The 26,923-nt window shown below is 37.0% G+C and overlaps 1 protein-coding gene across 1 annotated transcript in view; it reads left to right on the top strand.

The window, feature by feature from the left end:
- LOC145687806 (prolyl 4-hydroxylase subunit alpha-1-like) overlaps window positions 1-26,923 on the top strand; it is a 566,529-nt gene that overhangs the window by 104,189 nt on the left and 435,417 nt on the right. The window lies entirely within an intron of this gene.

A 26,923-nucleotide genomic window follows, 5' to 3' on the forward strand; every position in this document is an offset into this window, starting at 1 on the left:
ATTCATTTAACTAAACAGGAAATCTTGATTCCCTGAAGATGGCCAACTGCCCATATATATGATAATTGGGTAGCCTAAAGCGTCCACTAAAACAGGAATCGGTGCAACAGGAAGACATGCTTAATATATGCTTGGTATAATTATGAGTTTGTCGTTTCATAAAGAAAATTTAATTGAAATATTCGATATTTTAAATTAAATTCATTAGAAAAAAGGTGTTAATTACAATTTAGTTATTAGCATTTATTTGATTAGAATAAATTCGAAAATGCAGTATCTTTCAAGCTCTTTAACATTTGAAAAAATGAAATCGGTCTTATATTATTTGGTACTTAAACTATTTACAATAAATGACGATCTCTCATTTTTAATTTTGTTTTGACTGAAACAGGTTACGTGAATATATATATATATATATATATATATATATATATATATATATATATGTATATATATATATATATATATATATACTGAAACCTGTCTATGTTGGCCACCATCGGTTCCATTGAAAAGTGGCCAACTTGAGTTGAGTTGAATTTCAGTTTAGCGTCCCTTTCAGCAGCGAGGCTATTTGAGAGGTGGACCTACTGATTAACGTGGAATCCAAACCACATGAGCTCCCGCCGGGAATCGAACCCGGATCTCCCACGCCAAAGGCGCGTACGCTAACCGCTTAGCCACGGATGAGCTCCAAGTGGCCAACTTATAGAAAATAAGTGATTGGTGTATTATTAGAATAGGATTTCTAGTATTACTTCATTGTAAAATTTTAATAAGGAATACCACGACAGCTACTTTTAAATAATGTATATAGAGTAGTCATAACAATATGCAGTACTAGAAAAAATACTACAGTGTATGTGCCTTTTTCTTCCTGAAAACTAGTCTGATTCACTGAGTTATTCGGGTGGAAAACAGAATCACACAACCATAAAATCGAAACATATGTACGCAGTTTATTGAAATTGATACTGTAGCACACTGAGTTATCTACATATTAAAATGCTACAGTACCAACTAAGAGCGACGGAGCTCTAACCTATAACCTTAGCTTTCAAAACTTTGATTTGTGGTTATTTGTGATTTCACGTTTATAACAAAGAAAAATATTTTTAAAAGAGTGTACTTTAAATAAATTATCTAAAGAAATATTTTTCAGAAATTTTTTATCCTTTTAAATTATTGTTCGAAGGCCTTTGCCTTTAACAAGTCTTCTCCGAAATAAATGCAAATGAGATGTGCTGCCATCTTTGAAGCTCTTTTAAAATACGCGTATATGTATGTGTCCTATCCTTTCGACAATGAGATCTCGGAAACTATAGGCTCTAGAAAGATGACGTTTTCACTGATCGATTGCAAATTTCATGTAGATTGTCCAGTTCTAATTGAATATTTAAAAAAACATGGGCACTATTGCTTTATTTTTATTTTTTCGCCCGAGTTTTTGCTCATAATTGCCGACTTTTACTTTGCTTTTTTTCGCACTTGCTCATAATTGCCGACCTTTACTTTGCTTTTTTCGCACTTGCTCATAATTGCCGACTTTTGCTCATAATTGCCGCCTTTTACTTTGCTTTTTTCGCGCTTGCTCATAACTGCCGACTTTTACTTTACTTTTTTTGCTCTCACTCACACTTGCCCATCTTTGCTTGACTTTTTGCCCATGTATAAATGGGTTAGTAAGGGGGACCATGTCCCCCTCTCCGGCCGCTTTTTACTGCCATTCGTTTGATCATTCCTCTCACGCGCACGTGTCTGACTCGTGTCTGACCCGCGCGTGTTTTGCGGGTAAGCGGTCTTACAGGAGATGGAAGAGATGGAAGAACCTCGCAGCAAGTGTGGGCGAGATCTTTAAAGGGAACCTACTTTACACAGGGGCCACCTCGTCCGTCAATTCCCTACCCCAGTTCGTACTGCCTTCGTGACACCAGATACCACAGTAGTCTTACTATCACCGACAAGTACGCGTGGCATACACCTCCATATAATGTGTCCGTTCCCAGAAATAGTACATTTGTCTCATTATAAGCAGGGGCTCCTCTGTATGACGGCAACTAAGCCATCCATCACCGATATGGCTTACCTTCTCGCTCTCGTTAAACTTAAGCGTGGACGGACTTGTTTACATGACGGTAACTGCGCCCTCCATCACCGCCACAATTTACCGTATGCTTTCTTTTGTTGAACTTCATTAGCTTACACTTATGTGGTGATTTAGTTTTAAATTTGGTTGTTTTAGCTCACAGTTGTCAGCTTTCTATCGACTCAAATTTCCAGACGATGTGTGTATCTTCTCTTGAGAGTACAACAAAGGTCTTATCACAACGTTTTCTTTTTAATTTTTACCACATATTTTTAAGTATAATAATGGTTTATTTATTTTGAACTTCACAGCTCTATATTTCAATTTGGAATTTTTACCTACCTCTTCATTCATTTGCTGTGTTCTTCCCTTAGAAGTATTTAATTTTTATTAAATTATTTATTTATTTAATCTCGTTGAGAAAAATTCGTGTTCACAGAAAGAAATTCTTCTTTCACTACCGTGGTGGCACACGCCAACACCGCGTTTTATCGGATTTCTGCCGTTCCTTCCCATACATTTTGCTGTTGCTATAGTGTGCACAAAGTCCCATGAAATTTTAACCTATCTGCTACGATTATGCACCGGACCGGAGAGATGCAATAAACCTATCTTTTCTTTGGGGGGGGGGGGCGTTTGGGTTTGTGAGGAAAAACATGGATGAATTTTTATGTATATTCCATGTCACTCTGGTTAAATATGTTATTTTTTTATTTCTATACATAGTGGTTTCCATGGTTTGGGTTGAAATTTCACTCTTGTAGTTAGAACAGTTTTGTTAAAAACGTGGTTTTCAATAACAGCAATTTCAAACGTGAGCGAAAAGTAAAAATATTGGTATTTGCTTTATTTCTGTATCAGCCACCTCGTGGCTAAGCCGTTAATATATGCGCTTCTGGCGTTAGGGATCCGAGTTTTATTCCGACAAGCAGCCTGGGTGGTTCGCCTCCCGTATTAAGCCAAATTTCAACTCTCTTGCACATATTTATTATTATTATTATTATTATTATTATTATTATTATTATTATTATTATTATTATTATTATTATTATCATCTATTAAAATACTACAATAGCAATTAAAAGCACGGTCACGGTCACGGTAATTTTGTGGTTATGTATAGAGTATCGGGCCAGAGTCCCTGACTCCATGAGTAATATGTTATAAAGAATATATCAAGATGTGCTGGTGGTTTGTTGGACGTTACTATTGTTTTGTTATGTATGGGAGACTACATCTGCAACTGTCGCAGAGTAGCTGATTATGACTTCTTTACCAGTTCTGGAGAGATTTTAAATGCGTGGTGTTCGCTGGATGTTCCGCAGTGCGCATTCGGTGCCGATATTAGCTATAGCTGGATTTATATGTCTGGGTAAAGTACGCCAGCACTTATTGTGGAGATGCCGTAGTACGTCTCTGACAGTGGGTAGCTCTAAGTCTTCCAGGATCTGGCTGTTTCGTGTATATCTGTCGTGACCAGTGATTATACGACCAGCTCGAGTTTGCACACTTTCGAGAGTTTGTATGTGACTATGTGAAGCATGTTGCCAGGCAGCGCATGCATAAGAGATGTTAGCCAGGATTATCAATTTGAAGATGGGAACTCGGACCTCATGAGAAAGGAAGCTACAGCGCAAGATGGGGTACAACGCTGAGATTTTTCGTAATGCTCTCTGTTTTATGTCTCTGATGTGTGCGGCGAACGTTAGACCACGATCTAAAGTTACAGCCAAATATTTGGCGTGCGTAGCATGAGGAATGCGTGTGTTCTCATAGTTTAGATTTCGATTGGCGCGGATGCGTCTCCGACTGTGGATGACAGCACAGCTTTTGTCTGCATTTATTTTGATTCTCCAACGTCTTGCCCATTCTTGAAAACCTATCAGTTGACGTTGCATGTATTTATATACTAGCAGCGTTCACCCCGCTTCGCTGCGGTCACCCCGGAACGCAATAAACTTTGTTACTTAGATAATTTTCACTTTTTCGCTTTCAAGTGATATGATAAAAACCATAGAAGATTGCAGTAAATGTTAACATTATATCGCCTGTCATTTATGTTAACCCGCCCCGCTTCGCTGCGGTCACCCCCGAACGCAATAAACTTTGTTACTTAGATAATTTTTACTTTTTCGCTTTCAAGTGATATGATAAAAACCATTATAACGCCTGTCATGTATGTTAACCCGCCGAGTGACACGGTCATGCGGGTTGCATATAAATACATTTATTTTTATACCTATGATGAACTAACAAAGGATTTGTACGTAATGGACACCTGAATGGTCAATTATCTCAAGACACTGGTAATTGAAAATTAAAGTGATATGATAAAAACCATCTAGGGTCCAAATCCTAATAACCCCCCCAAAAATAAAAGAAATTGGTTCAGCCGTATTAGCGTGATGAGCGGACAAAGGATTTGTACGTTCTCTTTTATATATATAGATGTAACAGAGTGCAAGTGAGCTACTGGTCGTGAAAAAGGTAGTATCCTCTGCGTACGTTGCAACAAAGCAATGGGGTAAGGTCGGGATATCTGCTGTCCGTAAAAGTACAGTGCCTTGTGGAACACCTGCTTTAATAGGTCTAGACGTGGATTTAACACCGTCAACAGACACATGGAATTTTCTGCCAATGAGGTAGGAACGCAGTAAATGCAGAAGACGGTCTGAAAAACCTTGCGTGTATAGTTTATGTAATAGTCCAGCTAACCAGACTTTATCAAAGGCTTAACTAAAAGCGCCTTTTTTGTTTGCTAGCCGCTTATGACTAGCACCCACCCAAAGGGCCACCCCCTTTATTGAAGGATGAGAGAGGAAAGGAAAACTGATAGGAGATTGGGATAAGGTGGATGGTTAGAAACCAGTTTTTATTTATTTCTTTATTTCCATATAAAGTCAAAAAAAATCAAAAAAACAATGTGGAGGGAAGCATCAATTCGCCGCAGCGGGACTGTCTTTGAGCTTGAAGGACATTATGGACTTTGATCATAATCATTCAATTAGGATGGGATGAGACGAGAATGAGGTACAATAGACATCACAACAACAGGGAGATGTTAGAGTAGACACATGCATGTTATTTTCTGATCCAGGGCTACTCTGGATCGTGATGTAGACAGTGGGAGGCTTAGTGAAACAGTAGGACTACTGTGCCGTAGATGGAAAAATGAAAGATGAATGAAGATGCGTGATGAAATCGGCTACGAGAGGAAGGTGAAAACTATCTGGCGGTAGGGAGTAGTAGTAGAGAGTAAAGAGTAAAGATAAAGGAGTATGGCGAAGTAAGGTCGTTTTCCGGAAGGTGGCGTCGAAGTGCATAGTGTCAAAGAGAAGCGGATGGTGGTTCTGGAAGCGCTGAGAGATGTATCGTAAACGGAGAGTTTCAAGATGATAGAGAATATGGGGAAAGGGTGTACGGGCGTATGAATCACGGGTAGGGCTAGGAAGACGGATTCGGAAAGCAAGCCGGAGTGCATAGCGTTCGAGAATTTGAAGGCGTTTGTAGAAGGAGGGAGGAGCATCAACCCAAGCTGTAAAGCCATAAGTGAGGACTGGTCGGAGGAAAGCTTTATAGGTATTCAGAAGTGTGGTAGCAGAAAGACCCCACGTGGTACCGGTCAGGCGACGAAGAAGATTAAGACGAGAATATTCCTTTGTACAGATATACTTGAGGTAGGGAGTCCATTTGAGGTGTTGATCAAAAATAACGCCTAAGTAGGTGACTGTTTTACTGAGAGTAATAGGAGTGTGCGAAATGTGAAGATGGAGGTTGGCGGGGTTACGATAGACACGGGACCGTTGACCAGGTGGTAAGAAGATGATCGCCTGAGTTGTTGTGGCATTGATGGTAAGTCGCCAGGTGTGGCACCAAGAAAGAAAGAAATAGATGGAGGGTTGGAGTAAGAGATTAAGGCGAGAGATCGTATTTCCTGTAGCAAGAAAGGCAGTATCATCGGCATATTGAAAAAGAGTGACAGTGGAGGGTAGAGTAGGAAAATCTGCGACATAAAGAAGAAAGGGAAGGGGTGAGAGAGCCGAGCCTTGTGGAACACCTGAGTGAAGGAAAATGGGATGAGATAGATGATTGTTAATGGATACGTAGGTAAGGCGACAGGTTAGAAAGTGATAGATAAGACGAATGTAACAATAGGGTAGATTGAAGTGAAAGAGTTTATAGAGAAGGCCCAGATGCCATACCTTGTCGAAAGCTTTTTCGAGATCAAATAACAGAAGACAGGATGGTTTGGAAGTGTTGAACTGGTTGGTGATGAAAGTAGTGAGGCGGAGAAGTTGATCTGAGATGCTAAAGGAAGGGCGGAAACCAGCTTGATGGAGAGGGAGTAAATTATAAGCAGTGAGATGGGTGTGGAGACGGGTGACAAGGATACGTTGAAGAATTTTGCTAAATACTATTGTGAGTTGGATGGAGCGATAAGAGGAAACTGAGTTCGCTAGTTTGTTGGGTTTCAGAAACATTAATGTGGTAGAGGTTTTCCAGGTTATGGGATAAAAGCCAGTGCGAAGGATGAAGGTAAAAATAACGGAAAGGAGGTGATGTAAGATATAAGGACCTTCCTTGATATGACGATATGTGATTTTATCTATGCCGGGGGCAGTGTTCTTTTTCCGAGAGACGTTTTTTTCAGATTTCCGGGACAGTGATGGGGACAGTGAGTGGGTTGTTTAGAGAAAGCTCATGATCGGGGTGAGGTTGTAAGTTCGGTGAGGAAAGGTTTAAAAGCGCCCGAGCTCCAACGTATAACTATGGCTTTCAAATCTTTCATTTACGGTTATGTGTGATTTCACGTTTAACAGAGACAAACATTTTAAGTACGAGTACTTTAAATAAATCAGTTAACTTGATCTTTTTCATAAAGTTTATGATATAAAATTGTTTTTCAAAGCCTTTGTATTTTAATAAGCCTTCTTTAAAATCAATGCACATGAATGTGCTTCTATCTTCCGAGTTCTTTTAAACTATATGTTGTGGAAATTTATATGTTTCTGGCCAATCCTTTCGACAATGAGATCTCGGAAACTACAGGCTCTAGAAAGATGATGTTTTCATTGATCGATTGGAAATTTTGCGTAGATTGTCCAGTTTTAATTGAATATTTTAAAAACATGGCCGTTATTTCTTTATTGCATTTTTTAGGATACGCATGGAAGCGTTGAAATTAAAAAAATAAAGCACCATATCCTACGCGTAATACATTCCAACACCACGCTGTTGTATATAGGGTTTGCATATGTCTCGGCGTTTATTTCATGGCCAAATAATAATGAAAAAGGAACGATAACCATTTCTCCAGCTTAACCAGTAAAATAAATCTTTATTTTTGGAGCGATTTGCCCAATGAACACCTTATATAACTGCGATTATAATTAATTGTGTCTGTAATGTATTTGCTTATTACATACTGCATGGAAAAAGAAAGAAAACACTGGTCATGCATGAATTAGAAACTCCAACCGGAAGTAGGCTCAAATCTTGCAAACGGTGAGAAATATTGAGGTCCCCTTTATAATACGCCTTGCCATTTTTTTTAAATCAAGACTTTTTTCACTTGTGTCTGTAAAGGGACATGTACAGATGTGAAGAATGAGAAGGGTATTTATGCTCATATGCGAATGATGCGCTGTGTAGAGAGCGCAGGTTCAGCTAGTTCAGATTGAAAATAAGAAAAGCAAAATTATAAATTCAATAATTTATATGCAGTTTATATGATTTTTTTTTTCGGCGGTGACAAATATTTTCTGTAGATACCTTTCGAAAAGTAGCAAAGCAGTTACTAATAACAAATTTATTCATGGTGGTTCATTCTAGACGTATGCCTCTTATTCTTTTTTTGCACATATACACATTCTAATTTTGTAGTAATTACCTCTTGTTAATGAGCTACAAGTGTTTTCCTTGGAGCAAAAGATGTTTTGAAAAAATCTTAAGGGAACTCATATTTGAAAACCTCTGCTACCTTTCGATAAGCCGTCAGGTGCCAATAAATCACAATTGAGATGGTTAGCTTTAACCGTAAGAATTTTCCGGAATTACTAAAGCTCCCCATTGATGAAAGGAGCCGATATAGCTAATGGTTTTACCAAAACAGACAGGGTAAACAAATACGTACAATCATTTCCTGAATTCCTGTACGTGCGTTTTCTTATTCGCCACTTCCTTCACATACCCCTTTGTGGTAGTGTTCTGGCCATTGACCTCCAAGAACAAATTGTGGGAATCTATGCTTCTCTGTCTCCAGTAACAAATACAGAACATTTGGCTCTCATACGGGAATACGAAAGAGTTAAGAAAAATAACAAAACGTATTCGAGTGGCCAAGATACGCAGGTAAATTTATCATTATCATCATAGGATAAACATTGCTTCAATGCGGCCAACTTCCAAGATATATAGGTGGCCAACTTAGAGAGGTAGCCAATTTGACAGGTTTTACTGTATATATATATATATATATATATATATATATATATATATATATATATATATATATATATATATATATATATATATATATATATATAATATATAATACTTTACACAAAGACAATTTCACAACTATATACAAGTCTTATGCGCTTTCTGTGTGGCCTCGTTTCTGGAGTGGGTGTGAGCACGCTTATCCATCACGTTTAACCTTAGGAAAGTTTGCGTCTCAAATGAGTGCTTCTCCTCCTTAATGACACAAGTCACATAACTTTCTCGCACAAGATGTACTAATATTGTGCCGTGTCAAGTTCAAGCCAATACCGATAAATTAACACCAGATTCAAATTGAGCACAATATTTAGCGCAAACCTATTGATACTGGCATTCAGGAAGTTATTTTGGGTACTTAACAACAGGGAGGACTAGATTGACGAACTTTCTAAATCCTCTACTAATGTCATATGACCAGAAAGGTATATATTGTAAAGATTTGATGAATTATTGTTGTATTTTCATCGTTCCATATCGTCTTCAAGTCTCATTTTATGCTCATTACATAATGTGTGTCTTATAAGTTTGTTCCCGATGGAAGTCGTCTACAGTTTCTTTCTTATTTTTTAGTAGAAAATATCATTAAAAATAATTTCTCTACAATACATTCACTAAGTCCGAGGCAGAAAACAAATTGTAATTTTCTGTATTGTCAATGATTCTTATAGCTAACTGCACGTTTTAATGTGTTCCATTGTTCTATACTAGTTTCACAAGGCAACAATTTAATGAGGTTTCAAGTCAACTTCTGTCAGCTCTGTTTGCGTGAACTATTACATATGATGAATGGACTGGATTAAATGTATCTGCGTGTGTTCTCTCTTTGAAGTATAAGGCATGGTGGCTCAGTAATAGAGCGCTCACTTATGGTGTGAGGAGTTTCGGATTCTAGCGTGAGTTTGTGGTGGACATCTAGTCCATGGGATTTTTCGAGCTTCTCTTGCTTCCACCATATTATCATTCCACTAGTTCTAAACAATCATTCATTTTCATTAATCATCCACTTCGTTTAGTCTAAATAACAGTTTGACGTAAAATTAGAAACTTAATTTCATTTAAATGATGTTTCATCCTTCTTTCACACTTCCGTTCATGATAATTAAATATTGTCTGTATATACAATATTCCAATACCAATATATAGTTTGAAAGGATAAATTAAAGTTGCTTCTACCTTAAAAATCTATATTTTAATTATTCATGGTTATAGTGTTGTTTCTCGTGTTGTGTTTATCGCAATTTGTCATCACCGCCGCTCTGTTTTATCGTGTGAATCCCACCGTGATATATGTCATGTCTCGCTGCAGTCAATTTTATCTCTTCTAGAGTGTCAATTCCATTGTGGTGAAAACCACGCAGACAAATTTTGACAAGCGATTATTTCACTGCTAATTTAGAAAAGAAAACAACAAATTGATTTTATTATTAATGAAATTACATAAAAGTGCAATCAGCAATATGAGCAAAATCATAGGACAGCAATAAATACTGTATTTCGGAAAACAATATTTTACATTCTTGTTTAGTAATATTTGTTAAGCCCCATACGATGATTAGAGGAGCAACAGTGACTGCTCTTTGTTATATCACCTTAATAAAACCTAAGGTCAACATATCCATTATGTGGATTTAGTAGTAGAACAGCAACGTTTCATTCATTTCACTTTTTAGAATTTACTCTTCCCCTCTGACTTTCAATTCAAACAAATACTCCCGTGTGCGTGGGTTTTCTCGGGGTTCTCCCGTTTCCTCCCACTTTCTACATTCCACCATTTCATTCATTATTCATCATCACCGTCTCCTTTAGCCTAGTACGCGCCTTTGGCGTGGGAGACCCGGGTTCGATTCCCGGCGGGAGCTCATGTGGTTCGGATTCCACGTTAATCAGTAGGTCCTCGTCTCATATAGCCTCGCTGCTGAACGGGACGTTAAACTCAAAATCAAATCAAATCAATCCTTTAGCCTAACCGGCATAACCGTGGGACGTAAAACAAAGATTTCATTTCATTTCATTTTCACTTCATTGTTTATATATTGCACTATCTTCTCTTGCCTGTAGCTGTTGTTCTGCTTGGAGTTAAACATATTCGTTTCCAAATGAATAGACTTTACGTAAGACTTGAATGTATATTTTAACAGTAGCCTCTCTTCAGGAAAGTCACATCGGTACAAATTAACATTTTATCACAACAAATTAAGGGAATAAAACTTACCTAAGGTTCTAATTCTTCCATACAATAATTAGGGAATTACGAAAGTTTTCTTCCATTAGTTTGTAGCGATAAAATGCTAATTTTGTATCGTTGTGAATGACAACAATTGAGATTTTTAAACAAAACAAAATACATATTTCTTATTAATTTTCTCTCGTAACGATGTCAGAGCAGTGTTCGTACGTTTCCTTAAGAAAATTTCCCTTTAACTGGTTCAAAATTAACTATTTTCTTATCCAATTTTCCCTAGTTTGTTGTGTGTCCAATTCCTGACAGAAGCTATGTGATACCAATTGAGCTATATAAAGGAAGTGCCAATCACATTTGTTTTATTCGTTTGTTTTTTTTACTTCTATTTTTATTTTTTTCCTTCACTTTTTTATTTTACAAAAAAAATACAAATACACCCACCCAACAATGGATGAAAATTATGCTACTTTGAACGGATGCACACGCATACTATTCGTATTTTATTGGTTTATTTCTGAAGAACAAAGAAAAATTTAAGCATTTATATTCGTCAATTAGTCAGCACGAATATTGCCCTGAATTTTCACGTTTTATCGAGAAATTCCGTTTTTGCTAAATTTATTTACGAAATTTCCCTATCTAGGGAAGTTTCCCTCAAACTACATACGTTAAGTCAGAATGGATACAGTATTGGAATGACTGCAAATCATTTGTCAGACAGCTTGATTTAAAAATTAACGATCTTCTATAAGTATAAACGATGCGGTTTTACAAATTATTATTATTATTATTTGTTTATTGTTGCATTTTTTTAACCCATTGGGGCTTTTCTGTGTGAAGGACGCAATACAGAAAGGCTATGTTTCATAAAATTTGTAAGAAGTTTATATAATTCCAGGTTAATGATTACTGTTATAGTAGCGTTGTTAATGTGAAGTTTTGTGACGACAACAAAGCGTCTGCGTCTGCGTTAACTTCCTAATTAACCAATAGATATTCGACCTTCATCTGATTGTATCGTAATATGTCCTATATTACCTACTTATATCATAAATACTGCCACGAAGTTTGGAGTGGCGCTGTAGGTATCCGGAGTAGCACAGTGCGGATAAAGCGGAAGATGCATGTAGTGTGTGTTTGACTGTTCATGGCATACGTTGATATTTTACTAAGTTCTGATGGAGTGAGGTGATTACGAAAACCGTGTAGCAGTAATTGCACTACACAAGGTCGGGAAGACAGCAGGTGAGATTTTCAACCTCCTGAAACCCATACAAATCAGCAAGAGATTCGTGTATCGCGCCATACAGTGATACACCGAGACTGGAACGGCAGCTGACCGTGCAAGGAGTGGCAGACCACGAATGATACGAACCCCGCAGGTCCAGAAAGCAGTCTCAGCAAGAATTCGAATAAATCCTGTTCGAACACAAAGTGTGGTGGCTGCTGAGATGAACATCAGCAGAAATTCCATGTGACGTATGATCAGGAGGACAGACGGGCGTATAATAGGCGAACTGGTTACTTTCTGACCCAAACATTAATGTCACAGAGGGTCCTTAAATCAAAGAGACTGTTGCGGCGTTACTTCAACAATCTGCACAGAAAGATTCTGTTCACTGGCGAAAAGATGTTCACAATTGAGCAGGCCTGCAACGCCCAAAATTGCCGTGTGTATGCCACGTCATCGACTGCAGCTGCTGAGGCAACTCTAAGGGTTCAGAGGGCACATCATCCTGCCTCAGTGATGGTTTGGTGGGGAGTGAGCTACTCAGGCAAAACCCAGCTGAATTTTTGCGAACAAGATGTTAAAACATCTGCCAAGGCGTACCAGGACGCAGTGCTAACACCCATAGAGAAACCACTGTCTGCTACCATGTTCTCTGGAGAAAGGTGGACCTTCCAGCAGGATTCCACTCCAGGCCACAAAGCGAAAACAACCCAGGACTGACTGGCACGTAACGTCCCCGACTTCATTTCTACCGCTGATTGGCCTTCTAGCAGCCCGGACCTTAACCTGTTGGACTACAAAATTTAGGCAGTCCTTCAGGCAAAGGTCTGCCATAAACGGTATCCAACTGTCGACTATCTGAAACAATCCTTGACTCGAGCATTGAACAATTTTCCCATGGACGTGGTGCGTAATGCCATTGACCAGTGGCCAGACAGACTTCGTGCCTGCATCAAGGCCAAGGGGGGACATTTCGAAAACTGATTCGTGCGTCAGGTGTACAACACATCAATTTAAAACATTACCAAAATAAATTGCCTTGGTGTTAATACTCTCTGTTATTCACAATCAAACTTGTGACAGTATTTATGATATAACTAGGGTACTTTACCCATAAAGCTGATCGCAATCCAGTTTATTTCTTACGGTCACTGCAAAAGTGTGAGAACGGAAGATGTATACGTTTTGAATTACCCTCTTTGTATGTTATTTCTCTTAGGCCCATTGTTTTAATGTGGAGGATAGAGCAAGGTGTCTCAGTGGTTGAGGCTTACCTCAGGTGCGAGCGGTTACTGGTTCAAACCCAGTACATGTAAACTTGTAGTGAACACATTTTTAGTGGATAGAGCGCACGTCTTAGGTGCATGCGGTCCTGGGTTCGATTCCCAGCGGGAGAACATGCATATTTGAACGCACTGGTAATTCCGATTGCACTTTAAACTGTAGATCCACGCATCATACAACCTAGGTGCTGGAAAGCGACGCTAAATTTCAACATACAGCATTGTGTTCATGTGTTGTCTCGTTTCTTCCACAGTCTTATTCCACCAAATTATTTCTTAATCATTCCCTTTCATTAATCACCTGTTTACTCTGACCTACAGACCCACCATGGGAGGTTAAATCAAGAGCTTCAATTCATTTCCTTTCTTTAATATAACAAAATGACTTTCCAGCAATGGACTCCCGTAGGTGGGAGCAGTTGCCCCCATGGACTTTCAAAAGGTGTTCAGTTATTAGAAATACATACTCAAAACATAGTTGTGATTTTTTTTTTTACTTGCTTACCCCAAAGAGGATTGGGGGAGGCTTAAATAGTTTCTTTTGAGGTTCGTCAAATCTCCATAATTATTTGACTTAGAACCTTGAAAGTTTGTATAAATATTGACCTTCCATCCTAGGCTTCATATAACATTTACCACCATAATCGAAAATAGTAACAGATTGCGAGAAGCCGTTTTTTTTTTTTTTTTTTTTTTTTTTTTTTTTTTTTTTTTTTTTTTTTTGTAAACGATTCAACATATCAAGGCAACATATAATTATCCAGAACACTCTACCAAAATGGAAAGGGCTTCAAATTTACTGTTTTTTTCGGCTTTGGATACTAATTTCTGTAGAGCAAGAACGGTAAATGTTATCAAGATGTAGTTTTCTGCAGCCAATTCGGCGTCCATAGAATAGGTTCCATCCGCTTCGTTAATCCTGTAATCAACCGGAAGTTCTTCAAATTAGCCATTTCCAGTTTCAATATTTATCACCGTAGAACGAAAACAGTGACAGATAGCAAGAAGGTGTTTTTGTTTTATTTATTTATTTATTTATTTTTATTTTTGTAAACTATCCAGTCGCAAGATAACCTATGACTATCGACAATACTCTACCGAAACATGAAGCCGCCACTTTAATATTATTTCCGGTTTCAATACTGATATCTACAGAGCAAACACGGTAAAATATATCAAGATGAGGCTACTTGCAATTGATTTAGTGTTTGAATAATATATACTATCTCGTCCCTTAGCTCTCTATACAAACCGGAAATGGTTTAAATAAGCGATTTTTGTTTCAGCCTTTATGATCAGTGAAAAAGTATTAAGATAATGCGAATAATGGCTTTTTGATATGGATTCAGCGTCAGAGAGAGAAAAAAAATATTTTTGATCATATTACTCTATTGCAACCAGTACTTATATACATACACTACTTCAAGTTTGAGTATTGAATTCACATAGTTTGAAAGCCATAGTTTCACGTTGTGAAACGATACTCACTTGTTTTATAATAGTTCTTCTAGGACTCTAGGCTGGAAATAAGATAAAGTTTCGGAAATCGCAAATCCTTAAAGATGTGGACTTAGGTAGGCTTTTGGGGTGCTTGCGTTCAGTATCGAAGCTAAACAGGAATGGGATGCAGGGAGAAGAAGAGATGAATAATATTGTCTACAGTAACAGGCTAGGTAGACGCTAGTTGTTTTGCATGATGTATTGTTCAAGCGTACATCAGCTTACACATATATTCTTAAACTTCCTCAATAATTCTAATGCCCAATACTGCTTTCCTGCACCTCATGACACACAACTTTGATTATAATTGTTGAAGCAAATAAATTGAAGAAATAAAATAATATAGACATGATAAAAGAAACTTTCGGTCGCTCTACGAAGTACATCATCACTATAAAATTAACCAAAATAAAAATAGTTTTCGGACCCGAACTATGATCACTGTGGCTTGGTGTCTCTACAACACTCAAATTACATTACAGGAAATCTAAAATTGGTTTGGTTACTTGCAGTTTAGCGTTCATTTTCAGCACCGATTTTATGAGACATTGGCCTACATTTTACGGTCAAATACGAATCATCATAATGCGTTCAAATTTCAAAAGTTCTCTCGCCGGTAATCGAATCCGAGACCCCACGGACGAAACCACTAGACCAGTGGGTTGGGTAGCTCTAATATTGAATCCAAACTATTGGCATTAATAAGGATCCTGTCAACTTTGCGATGTATTAGAAATAATAAACAGCAGGACATACTATGTATAGGATGAGTCTATTTTTCCTGGAGACTGTACATAATACTAATGTTTATAGGTAAGTTTGTGCATATTTTCGAAACCTACGGTGTTTAAATAAATACATATCATTTACTTAGATGTTTTGTAACATTTTGTTAAACTAAAGTAATTCCGAAAGCTCTATTATCGATACTGATCTGAATCACTTACGTATATTCCCAGTGGAAATGGAACCTGGAAGCTTAGGTATATAACTAAGATCAAGCACCCTATAATAGAGACATTTTAAAAGATGATTTTATGCTGAAGCGATTTCATACATCATATATTTCCGAGTCCAAAGCGAGGCTTTTGTCGTAATTTTGTGCTAAAAAATAGTAGTAGTCCTGCTATCACGACGTATGATGTGGAGCTTTCCTTTACTGATTCAAATCACGGATTTCCATTAAGCTCTAACTTTACCCTCTTCCTTATATACCATTTTAGCCTTGAACGTTTACAAGATTCATTAGACCTTTCCAGTGAGGAAGACTGAGAGATGTTAGTATCCGATTTGATTATTAGTGTAGTTTTGTAATAACTTCTGAAATATATCCAGTATGTATTGCAGATGTACTCTACTGTGAACCTTTGTTAAAAATATGAGGAATCGTCTTGGATTCAAAAATATACGATAAATATATATCGGACACACGCGACTGTAAGAGTAATGTGCTACCCCAAAAAAGACGTTAATAAAAATAAAAAAGTTGAAGTTAGTAGAAGTGCGACATCGATCGAGAAACTGGGAGGTTTCTAGTATCTAATTTTAACATATTTCCTCCTCCTTTCTTGATGAATTAAACCACAGAGTAGCAAAACATTTGGTGTAAACATATTTCTTTTAAAGAAGTCGAATGAACGAAAGAAAAAAATGTTCTGGTGATTATTTGCAGTCAAATAATTGCCAGAAGGATGAGAGATGAACTTTCATAGTGAAAGTTGTGTGTTCACTTACAATTGGTTGCCTTTCGAAATGGAGGAGGAGACAAAATTAAAGCTTATTAATAAACAAATGTCTTGTCATTGTAGACTTATATCTTCCGCTATTATTTGTTAGGCAAATTGGAACATGTGTCATAGAAATAAGAATCACTTCTACGTGGTTTCAATAAGATTGCAGGTTTTGAATGGAAAGCCAGTTTTCTTAATCATTATTTTTTGCGTCATAAGAATAAAGGAAACTAGCGAAACCAAAGGGGACGTCCCAAATTAGATCATATTTTCCCAGTTGTTTGATTGGTGCTTTGATGATTTCCCCTACATAATATGAAAACATTAAGTTAGAAACGCCCAGATCAAGTTTTCTCTCTCACTCATCCCGCTTTTATACGACAATCGTGCAGTAATTGCGGTTTCGAAACACTTGGTAGGCGATTTATTGCTTTCACAGTTTGCCATAGATCACAAGGAAATTATTTCATAATTGTATTAGGCAAATTTAGATTTCACATATTTATTAACAATTCATTATTTTAGAGTCTACTTATATGAGACAGTGACATTTAAAGCGTAAAATAATTCTTATCCTAACAGTTTCCAAATGACTGGTACAATTTGTATTCAGTTTCTTGTAAAATATAGAGGGCGTGAAAAGCAATGTAGTTGTCTTTTATTGACCATTTAATTAAAATATACAAATAGAAGAAATGTTATGCCGGAAAATACACTTTAAAGTATCATAGTGCAAAAGAAAATGCCATTTTTTGGGATTTACTGTACCCCACATTCAGAAAATATTAAATACATTTGATATTCGAATATTTATAAACGCTCATAGTGAAAACTACATGGTTCAGGGCCCTTATATAACTATATGTCTCCTTGAGAAGTGGAGTGGGTGATTATTTTCAATCTGTAGGAGCAACACTAGAATATTATTAAACCCTCGATGTTATAATAAATATTAATTTCCCTAGATTTATTTCTAGCTCCCATTGGCGTTATATTCTCTCGGAAAAATGTAGTCAATTTTAAACGAAGCAAGATAGGTATTAACCTGAATCAAAAGCACAGTTCTGAAGAATCATCTGTTTTCATGCATATTCCTTTTCAGGTCACTCAAAACAGAAAAGAAACATTCATTCAAGACAATGTTGCAGTCCTGTAATCAATCTTTAATAGAAGGGGGTACGATGTCTCAGCGGTAGCGCTTACCTCTTGTGCGTGGGGTCCCGGGTTCGATCCCTGGTCATGTAAGTTTGTGGTAGACAACAACGTGCTCGTGGGTTTTCTCGGGATACTCCCGTTTTCTCCCACGTTCTCATTCCACCAATTCTTCCATCATCATTCACTTGATTTAATGATTGTTTACCTTAGCTTAAAAAAACATAATCATGGGACGTTAAACTCAAAGATTTCGTTTTCATTTTCAACCTTTATGTAATACAGAACTGAAAGACTAATATGTGTATCAAACGAAAGCAGATTTAAAAGCGAAACAGCAGAAGTCGAAAATGAAAGCTAATTTTAAAGGGTTTAGAATAAGTTATTTTGAACCACCCCTAATAACACCCACTAAAATTTATTACTATGTATAAGGTAGTCGATTTTTTTTTTTCACATAAAAAGCCGGCTTTTTTGAATCGATGTTTTTTTACATAAAAAGCAGGCTTTTTTTTGGAAAAAAACGAGAATTTTGGAAATTTTGGCTTTTTTCATTTTCATAATTTTTCTATCTAGATAGCTTTCTTATAGTATATTATATAGTTAGATAAGAATTCCATGACCTAAATGCCATATTTAGCTCTGTAATTCACCATCAAGATGGATGGAGCACATATTTTACGAATTAAAGCTAACATGAAGAATGTAATATTTGAGGGCAATTTTAGAGGCTGTTTAACTTTATTTTAACTTTTGAGTTATCGACATTTTTTTTATTCTCTAGATCATTTTAGTTTGTCATCCGTGTTTCATTTCTAAGAGCTTAGTACTCTAGCTTCTAGCACAAAAGTTAAACTTACGTTTTTCTATATATACGTCAAAGCGTACGTTTTTCAATATATCCGTCAAATCATACTTCCACATTTCTGTTATATTGTAGCTGTGCAATGATTTAGCAATAATTTTCCGGATACAACCTTCAATACCAATTTATACAAATAATCAGTGACAGATTTAGAAAAGTACTTTGGGAGGGGTTTCTCTGATTGTTTCGTTTTCTAAAAAAAGTCCTAATTTTATTTGGGAGGTGCTTGAAGTTTACGAGTACAGGCATAACTAATATTTCGTTTCGTTTATATGTTTAGCAATAATCTTCCGAATACAACCTTGAAGATCATTTTATACTGAGAATCAGTGGCAGATTTAGAAAAGTATTTTAGGATGGGTTTTTCTTACTAATGTTTGGTTTTTCTAAACATTAGTAATTTTTATTTGACGGGAGCTTAAAGTTTATGATAAAGGCATAACTAATAGATATTTCGTTTGTTTTAGACATTCCGTAACTTTGGGAAACAGGCTTCAGTCCGAAAGACCGTCCCCCTAACCTTCGCAAAACCGTCACTGCTGGTAATTAGTAATAATAACGATTTATAAACAATAAGAAAGGAAGTCGGCCAACTCACAGTACACACACTATTTCTACATTCACAGATGGAATGAAGAAAACCTTTGTCAGAATGGTCGAATGCTGGATTGAATCCCGGACTTCCCGATAGAAGCGCAAAAGCTAACCACTCAGTTACGTTTGTTGTGCAGTTGTATTTAGCTTAACTTAAATATATTCCGTAGTTCTTTTCTTTGAGGGGGAGTTCCTTAATGATATGTTGAATCTCTCTTGTTAAAAATTGAGAAAACTTGAGGATGGGGTAAACCGTGATGGTGGTTAAAAGTTAACTGCATATTTTCAAGAATATACAGAACCAAAAGCTTTAGATGTGCAGACTTTAAGTGTATCATATAAATCTAAGTGTTTCTCTTATGTTTTATTTTAATTTTATTTTGCTTCAAAAGGAGGGTATGAAATACTTTGAAGTAAAAATACTACATACAATTTTGCTAGTTATTTGTGTATTTTTTTAAAAGAAGTGTTTACTTTTAGGGTTGGCTAGTTTACACCAGCTGATTTATTTTTTTTAATAACTGGTTTAAACCAAATAAATAAAAAAAAAATAAAATAAAATAAAAAGAACGAAAGATGCGAATCGTGTGAACTATATGGTGACGTTTCCACATATCAAACCATCTGTATTAGTTTTATTTCCTTTTCACCTTTTAATTAATGTGTTCCATGTTCAATTCTCGCTCGAACCACAACCCTTCTTTCATGCGTAATCCAAGTAGTGGTTCGGATGTCACTTTAAGCGAAAGTCTTCTCCTTGATAACATCCGTATTACGTAAGCATGTTGAAACTAAATTGTATATTTCTGCTTGCCTGAATGCCTGTTTTATAAAGAAGCCAGGGTTGCTTAAATATATTGATAGAAATTGGCAAAATTTATCGACTGCCTACATAGCTTCCAACATTAGCTTGGATTGGACTTTCAATGATATCTACGTATTAAATTTGTGGTTTGGGTACAAAACCGCGCGGACCAAAACCTCGCCTCCCAAAACCTCGCGGCCCAAAATCTCGCCGGGCCAAAACCTCGCCTGGCCAATATCTCGCCGGGCCAAAACCTCGTCTTCCAAAACCTCGCGCCCCAAAATATCGCCATACCCAAAATCTCGCCTGACCAAAACCTCGTTGTAATGATCTCGCGACACAGAATCTCGCCTGGTCTAAATTAAGCGAGACGTAATGTCGCCTGGGAAGAAATGTCAGGATAAAACCTCTTCACGACGATTTCTTCAATGTAGAATGTTCTATATATTATTATATGTATATATTTAGTAATAACACATAATTACATTAGAATAATGACAAGAAAAATTCTAATGCATGCTTTGGAAATATATATATATATATATATATATATATATATATATATATATATATATATATATATATATATATATATATATAAATGACTATGTTTGTTACATTATACCTCTTGAGCCATCCTACCGATCTCAATCAAATTTTCAACATAGTGCCGTAGCTAGAGATTTCGGCGCCCCTACTCTCACCACACCAAGCTCTTCCTTCCTTTTTTCTTTTTACTCATAATAAAAGCAGCAGATATTGTTATACTACACTGAATTTTTATTAAGCTTCAGGCGAGATTTTGGCCCACGAGGTTTTGGCTCCGAGGTTTTGGCCACGCAATGTTTTTGGTGGCGAGGTTTTGGCCCGGCGAGATTTTGTCCCGCGAGGTTTGGGGCGGCGAGGTTTTGGTCACGCGAGATTTTGTCCCGGCGAGATTTTGTCCCGCGAGGTTTTGGACGGCGAGGTTTTGGCCACGCGAGATTTTGGGCGGCGATGTTTCGGCCGCGAGATTTTGTCCGTATCCCAAATTTGTAATTTGATACCTCAGCTTTAGCGTACTGATTATGATACATTGACCTTAAATTTTACATGCAAAGCAATAACAGGATTTTTTCGTTATTGTTTTACATTTAAAGTAATGACTGGATTTTCCCGATGGCTAGAGCGGGAGTTTCTCAATTTAAGAAATTTACTGACCGGACTTCTTTAAGCTTATGGGACCTCTTCCAGCATAACCACGTTGTTGCATAATAACACCAAGGTGAAACAAACTTATTTCTGTGAATTTGTAATATAAATACATAAAGCAAATATCTAAATCAAAAACACTTGGTTTAATCCCCAAAAAAACCTGGTTTAAACTTCCTCGAAAAAACGATGTTTTGGCATTTTCAAAAACAACCATGGTTCTTGCCAACGCTGCTTACTTTTGTATATAAGAGGTTAAAAAATATTATTATATAAATTGGTTAATCCTTTGGAATTCATGACGTAAATATGTTGAAGTAAAATTTTTGAAATATATTTTCGAAATTCATGGTTTATTTTCGAGGTTTTATATTATTATCAGCATCAACCACTAATTAAATGACTTTTTGTATTATAGAGAAGCGAAACAAAGTCCGCTTTATCAATTTAAAGCATAATTTTGAAAAAAAAAAGCCCAAAATTTCCCAAGCAAAAAAGCGAAGCAGAAAAAACCGAGTTTTTTTTCAAAAAAGCCGTTTTTTTTTGGAGCCCTTGCATCTCTAGTATAAGGTACCGAAAAATATAGATAAATTTTAAAGAATTTAGTACATATAATATCCATAAATTCTAACCTGATTAAAACTTAATACACATTAGTATTAATTTATACAATCACTACTTAAGGACGTTCAGATCTTTAGTGCTTCGTTGCGGCTAAATATTTTAACGTCTTAAGTTCGAGGGCTGAAGAATCAATTTCTGGTTCAAGTAGAGGTTATTCAGATCCCACAATAAACTTTAGGTTCACGTCTTATATATCAACGATGATGATGATAAACTACAACTAAAGAGATTTGGCATATGTATATTACAAAACATCTCTAATTCATCGCGACACATATCTAAGTTAGCGCATGTATTTATTACATTTTTAGCAAACTTACTACGCTTGAAAGGTATATTAACTGACTTCCATGTTTACTTATATCCCTTTTTGGATCAAAAGATCCGTATATTTCAGGCAAAAATTTTCTTTTAGGCCTTATATCTCGAGAACTACATATAGTGTACCCAAAACTAATGTATAACTTAACTTAGTATGATGTGCGTATTCCGTAAAAAAAAAAAAAAAAAAAAAAAAAAAAAAAAAAAAAAACTCGACTTAGGGGCCGTTCGAAATTTTTGTGGCGCCCTATATATGGAGAATTACATGTAATATAGTCAAACCCAAACTATCACTTAACTCAGTATGATGCGCTTATTCCATAAATAATACAAAGACTCGATTTAAGGGGCCGTTCAGAAATAATATGGCCCCTGATACAAAAGATTATTACTGGGCAAATCCGCAAACTTTTGAGGCATTTTTGGATCATTCCCAAAATTCTTGGTCAAGATCTCAATCTTTTGATCCATATTTTGATTATTCCTAAAATTCTTGTTATCACATCCATTTTTTTTCAAGTGGCAATCTATGTACCCTTTAGTTGGTTGATTGGGTTGGAGTTTGTCGTTCCTTTCAACAGCGAGGCTATACGTGACCTATAGCTTACTTTTGTTTACTGCTCCTGTTGGCCCATATTTCCACTTTCATTTTACGTACCAATATCATTCCCGTCGATTGGAAAACCTCCAAGATTTTTATGTTTCTAAAACCTAACAAGCCAGCTACCTCAGTATAATCTTCCCGTCCAATCCAATTAACCACTGTTTTCTGCAAAATTCTCGAACGCATTCTTGTTAACAGACTTCATCCACATTTCTCTCGCCATCGCATTATTCCACTCCATCAAGCAGCTTTCCGTCCTCCCATTGGTGTTCATGAACAGCTCTTACGCCTCACCAATCTCATTTCGAATCACTTTAACCGCTCACAGCCTTCATGTTTACTTATATTCAACATTGTGAAAGCTTTCGATAAGGTATGACATCCTGAGCTTTTCTTTAAGCTTCTGTCCTGTAAACTACCAATGTGCTACATCCGATTCATTTTCAACTTTCTATCATATCTCAAAACATGCATATCTGTAAACAACTCCTTATCACACCTGTCTTTATTCATTCCGGCGTTCCGCAGGGCTCAGCATTATCTCCACTTCTGTATCTGCTCTTCGATGCTGATCTTCCTCCACTTCCTCCAAATGTACGTCTCTTCCAGTTTGCAGAAGACACAGCCTTTCTTGCTCTCGGCAAAACGATTCATCAATTGAACACAGCACTTCAATCTGCCATTGATATCTTTGTTAGTTGGTGCTCGAAATGGCGATTACGCCTAATTTCTGAGAAGACTCAAACAATAGTTTTTCTTGACCCTAAGAGACGGTCCCGCGTCCATAGAAACTCAACACGCCTGAACCTTATTGTTCTTGATACTCCCATCAAACCTACCAAACACACTAAGTACCTAGGTGTTACATTTGATACTCACCTCACATGGCGTCCTCACTTATCTCAGATTATCACTAAAGCCTACAATAGACTAAATCTTCGTCGACTCACTGGTACAACCTGGGGCCTACAAGCAGATACCATTCTCACAACATATAAGGTGTTCCTACGACCCGTCCTCACCTATGGGTTTACAGCATAGGTAGCTGAACATTCAACCTTTTACAACAAGCTGAAGATTCTAGAACGACACGCTCTGCGTATTACATATCGTGTCAAGCTACCCAGCCGTACATAAGATCTGTATGATCGCATTTCCTTTACCACATCGAAAAACTTCGACTTCCCTACATCACAAATAGACTGGTCCAGAAGCATCCCCTTTACCTTGATATTCTACACAGTGATATCGACTACGTTCCACAACATCCTGTCCGCCATCCGCCACTCTCCCTCTTTACGTTATATAGTTATTCACTCCCACCAAATCATCCTGATGAAGACATCGCAACAGCCTTTGCCATTCATTCAGATTCGCACTACATCTTTCCATCATACGCTCAGTAATCCATCTCTTCTAACAGGGCTCATTGTGTCTCTCATTATGATCCTGAGCAGTCCCAGGATCAGAAGATAACATTCATTCGTCTAACTAACCCTTCCCTTTACTGTGTTGTGGCGTTCAGTGCGCCTCACCCTCATCTCCATCTCATCGCTCATCCTAATGATTATGGCTAAAATCCATAATGTCTGCTATGGTTCTTAAATCTATATTATAAAAGAGAACGTATAAATCCTTTGTTCCCTCATCACGCTAATACGGCTGAACCAATTTCTTTTATTTTTGGGGGGTTATTAGGATTTGGACCCTAGATGGTTTTTGTCATATCACTTTAATTTTTAATTACCAGTGTCTTGAGATAATTGACCATTCAAGTGTCCATAGGTACAAATCCTTTGTTATTAGTTCATCATAGGTAAAAATAAACGTATTTATATGCAACCCGCATGACCGTGTCACTCGGCGGGTTAACATAAATGACAGGCGCTATAATGTTAACATTTACTGCAATTTGAAAGCGAAAAAGTAAAAATTATCTAAGTAACAAAGTTTATTGCGTTCCGGGGTGACCGCAGCGAAGCGGGGTGAACGCTGCTAGTACTATATAATTTATGATCAAAATATATTTATGCTAGTGGTAAAAGCGATGCATCCGCCGTTCTGTTGGAAAGAGGAGGGGCTGGTGGAAAGTGCCGTAAAATGTTACGTTGCCTTCATAGGAAAATATCTAGATTCGACACAATAATATATATATATATATAATTGAAAAACATTATGTTTGTGACTCTAAATCTCCCGAACCGCCCCACCGATCTTGATCAAATTTGTAACATGGATGAGTTTCACGGCTGGGCTGGTTTTAGGCTATTCACTTTGATGGTATAACTGAGACGGATGGGGTGTAAAAATAAAAAAAAAACTTAATAACTCCTGAACCACTCGACCGATCTTGATCAATTTTTTCAACATACATGAGTGTAGGGGCAGGGATTACTTTAGGCTATTCACTTTGACGAAGCAACGTAGGGGAGGGGAAGGAGAGAAATTTAAAGATGATCAAAAATACCGATGTTAGTGTTTAATGCATGATTTTCGGGTCCGATGAGACAAACAGTGACACCTCTGATGCTGTTTCAATCCAAGTTCAGCCCTAATAGTAGCAGAGGGGGAGGGTACAATGGAGGAGAGGGGGATAAACATTTGAAAATGATCGAAACTGAGTAACATCAGTTTCGATTCAATAGTGACAACCTCCCTGGTTCGTTTCTACTTTGAGGATGATGAAAGTGAACTCAGAGAAGTTACCTTCCACTCACTTTCTCACCTTCCACTCACTTTCTGGAATGAGTGGGAATAGGAATTATAACAAAGCGAGAGGTAAAATTCTACTCATGTCAATGCGGGGACTTCTGTGTTTAAATAAAAACTCCAAATTTGCGGGAAGGCGAGAAAGTGATATATAAAATGATCGATAATGGCCGCTATCAGTGTCGAATTTATAGTTTTCTGGGTCGCTTAGATGAACAGTGGTACTCTTGATTACGTTTAAATTCAAATTCAACCCCACAACTTGGGGGAGACTGAGGAAGAAATATTTAAAAATAATGGAAAATGACCGATAATTAGTGCTGAATCCACATTTGTGGTGAGTCGCTGAGATAAACAGTGACACTTTCGATGCCATGTCCCGCAACATGGGGGAGAAGGAAATCTACATATAAATGACGGAAAATGACCATTATTGGTATCGAAATTGTGCACAGATATTGAAAACATAAAATGGAGAAATACGGGTTTCGTATTTTATTTGAAAAAACGGTTAGGTGGGGCACGGATCCCTCCAAATCTTTGATCACGAAATATTAAAATTGCTAATAACAGTATGTCAGAAATGCCTAAACGACATGAAGAATTGAAACAAAGCTTTTTGCAGGGACAAGAAGCAAAAAATAAACGAATACGGGTTTCTTATTTTCTGCGGAAGAACAATTTTAAGGGGCAAAATCCCCACCCCAAATTTTAAAATTTGACGCCTGAAAGACAGTAACAAGTGGACCGAAGTGAATGAAATTGTGCACAGATATTGTAGTCATAAAATAAGGGAATAAGGGTTTCGTATTTTGCTAAAAAAACGGTTAGGTGGGGCACGGACCCCTCCAAAATGTTTGATCACGAAATATCAAAAGCGCTAATAACAGTATGCCAGAAGTGCCTAAAGAACATGAAGAATTGCAAGGAAATTTTGTGTAGTGACAATATGCAAAAAAAAACTAATACTTTAATATTCTGCGGAAAAACGGTAAAGCGGCAAAGGCCTCCACCGAAAATTTTGAAAATTGACGCCCAAAAGGCAAAGAGAAGTAGACCGAAGTAAATGAAATTGTGCACAAATATTGTAGAGGTAAGTGAAGGAATACGAGTTTCGTATTTTCCTGAAAAGGGAAAAAAAAACTTTTGGGTGGACGAGGCGTCTGGTGGCGAAAGGAGTGGACAGAAGCGAATGAAATTGTGTGTAGATATTGGATATGTAAAATAAGACATTTCGTGTTTCACAAGTGTATCCACTTGGTTTCTCAAATTTGGAAGATAAAAGTAAGCACAAACAGTATATATAGTATTTTATAGTATTTCAGGAGGCACCTTTAACACTTACAATGTTTTCGTGATCAAATATTTGGAGGGGTCCGAGCCCCACCCGATCGTTTTTTCCAGGAAAATACGAAACCCGTATTCCCTTATTTTGTGTGTAAAGTATCTGTGCACAATTTCATTCACTTCGGTAAACTTCTTCTTGCCTGTCGGGCGTCAACTTTGAAAATTTTGCGTGGGGACTTTTGCCCCCTAAAATCGATT

The sequence above is a fragment of the Thermobia domestica genome, chromosome 6 (assembly GCF_964235325.1).
Source record: "Thermobia domestica chromosome 6, izTheDome1.hap1.1, whole genome shotgun sequence".
Lineage (NCBI taxonomy): Eukaryota > Metazoa > Arthropoda > Insecta > Zygentoma > Lepismatidae > Thermobia > Thermobia domestica.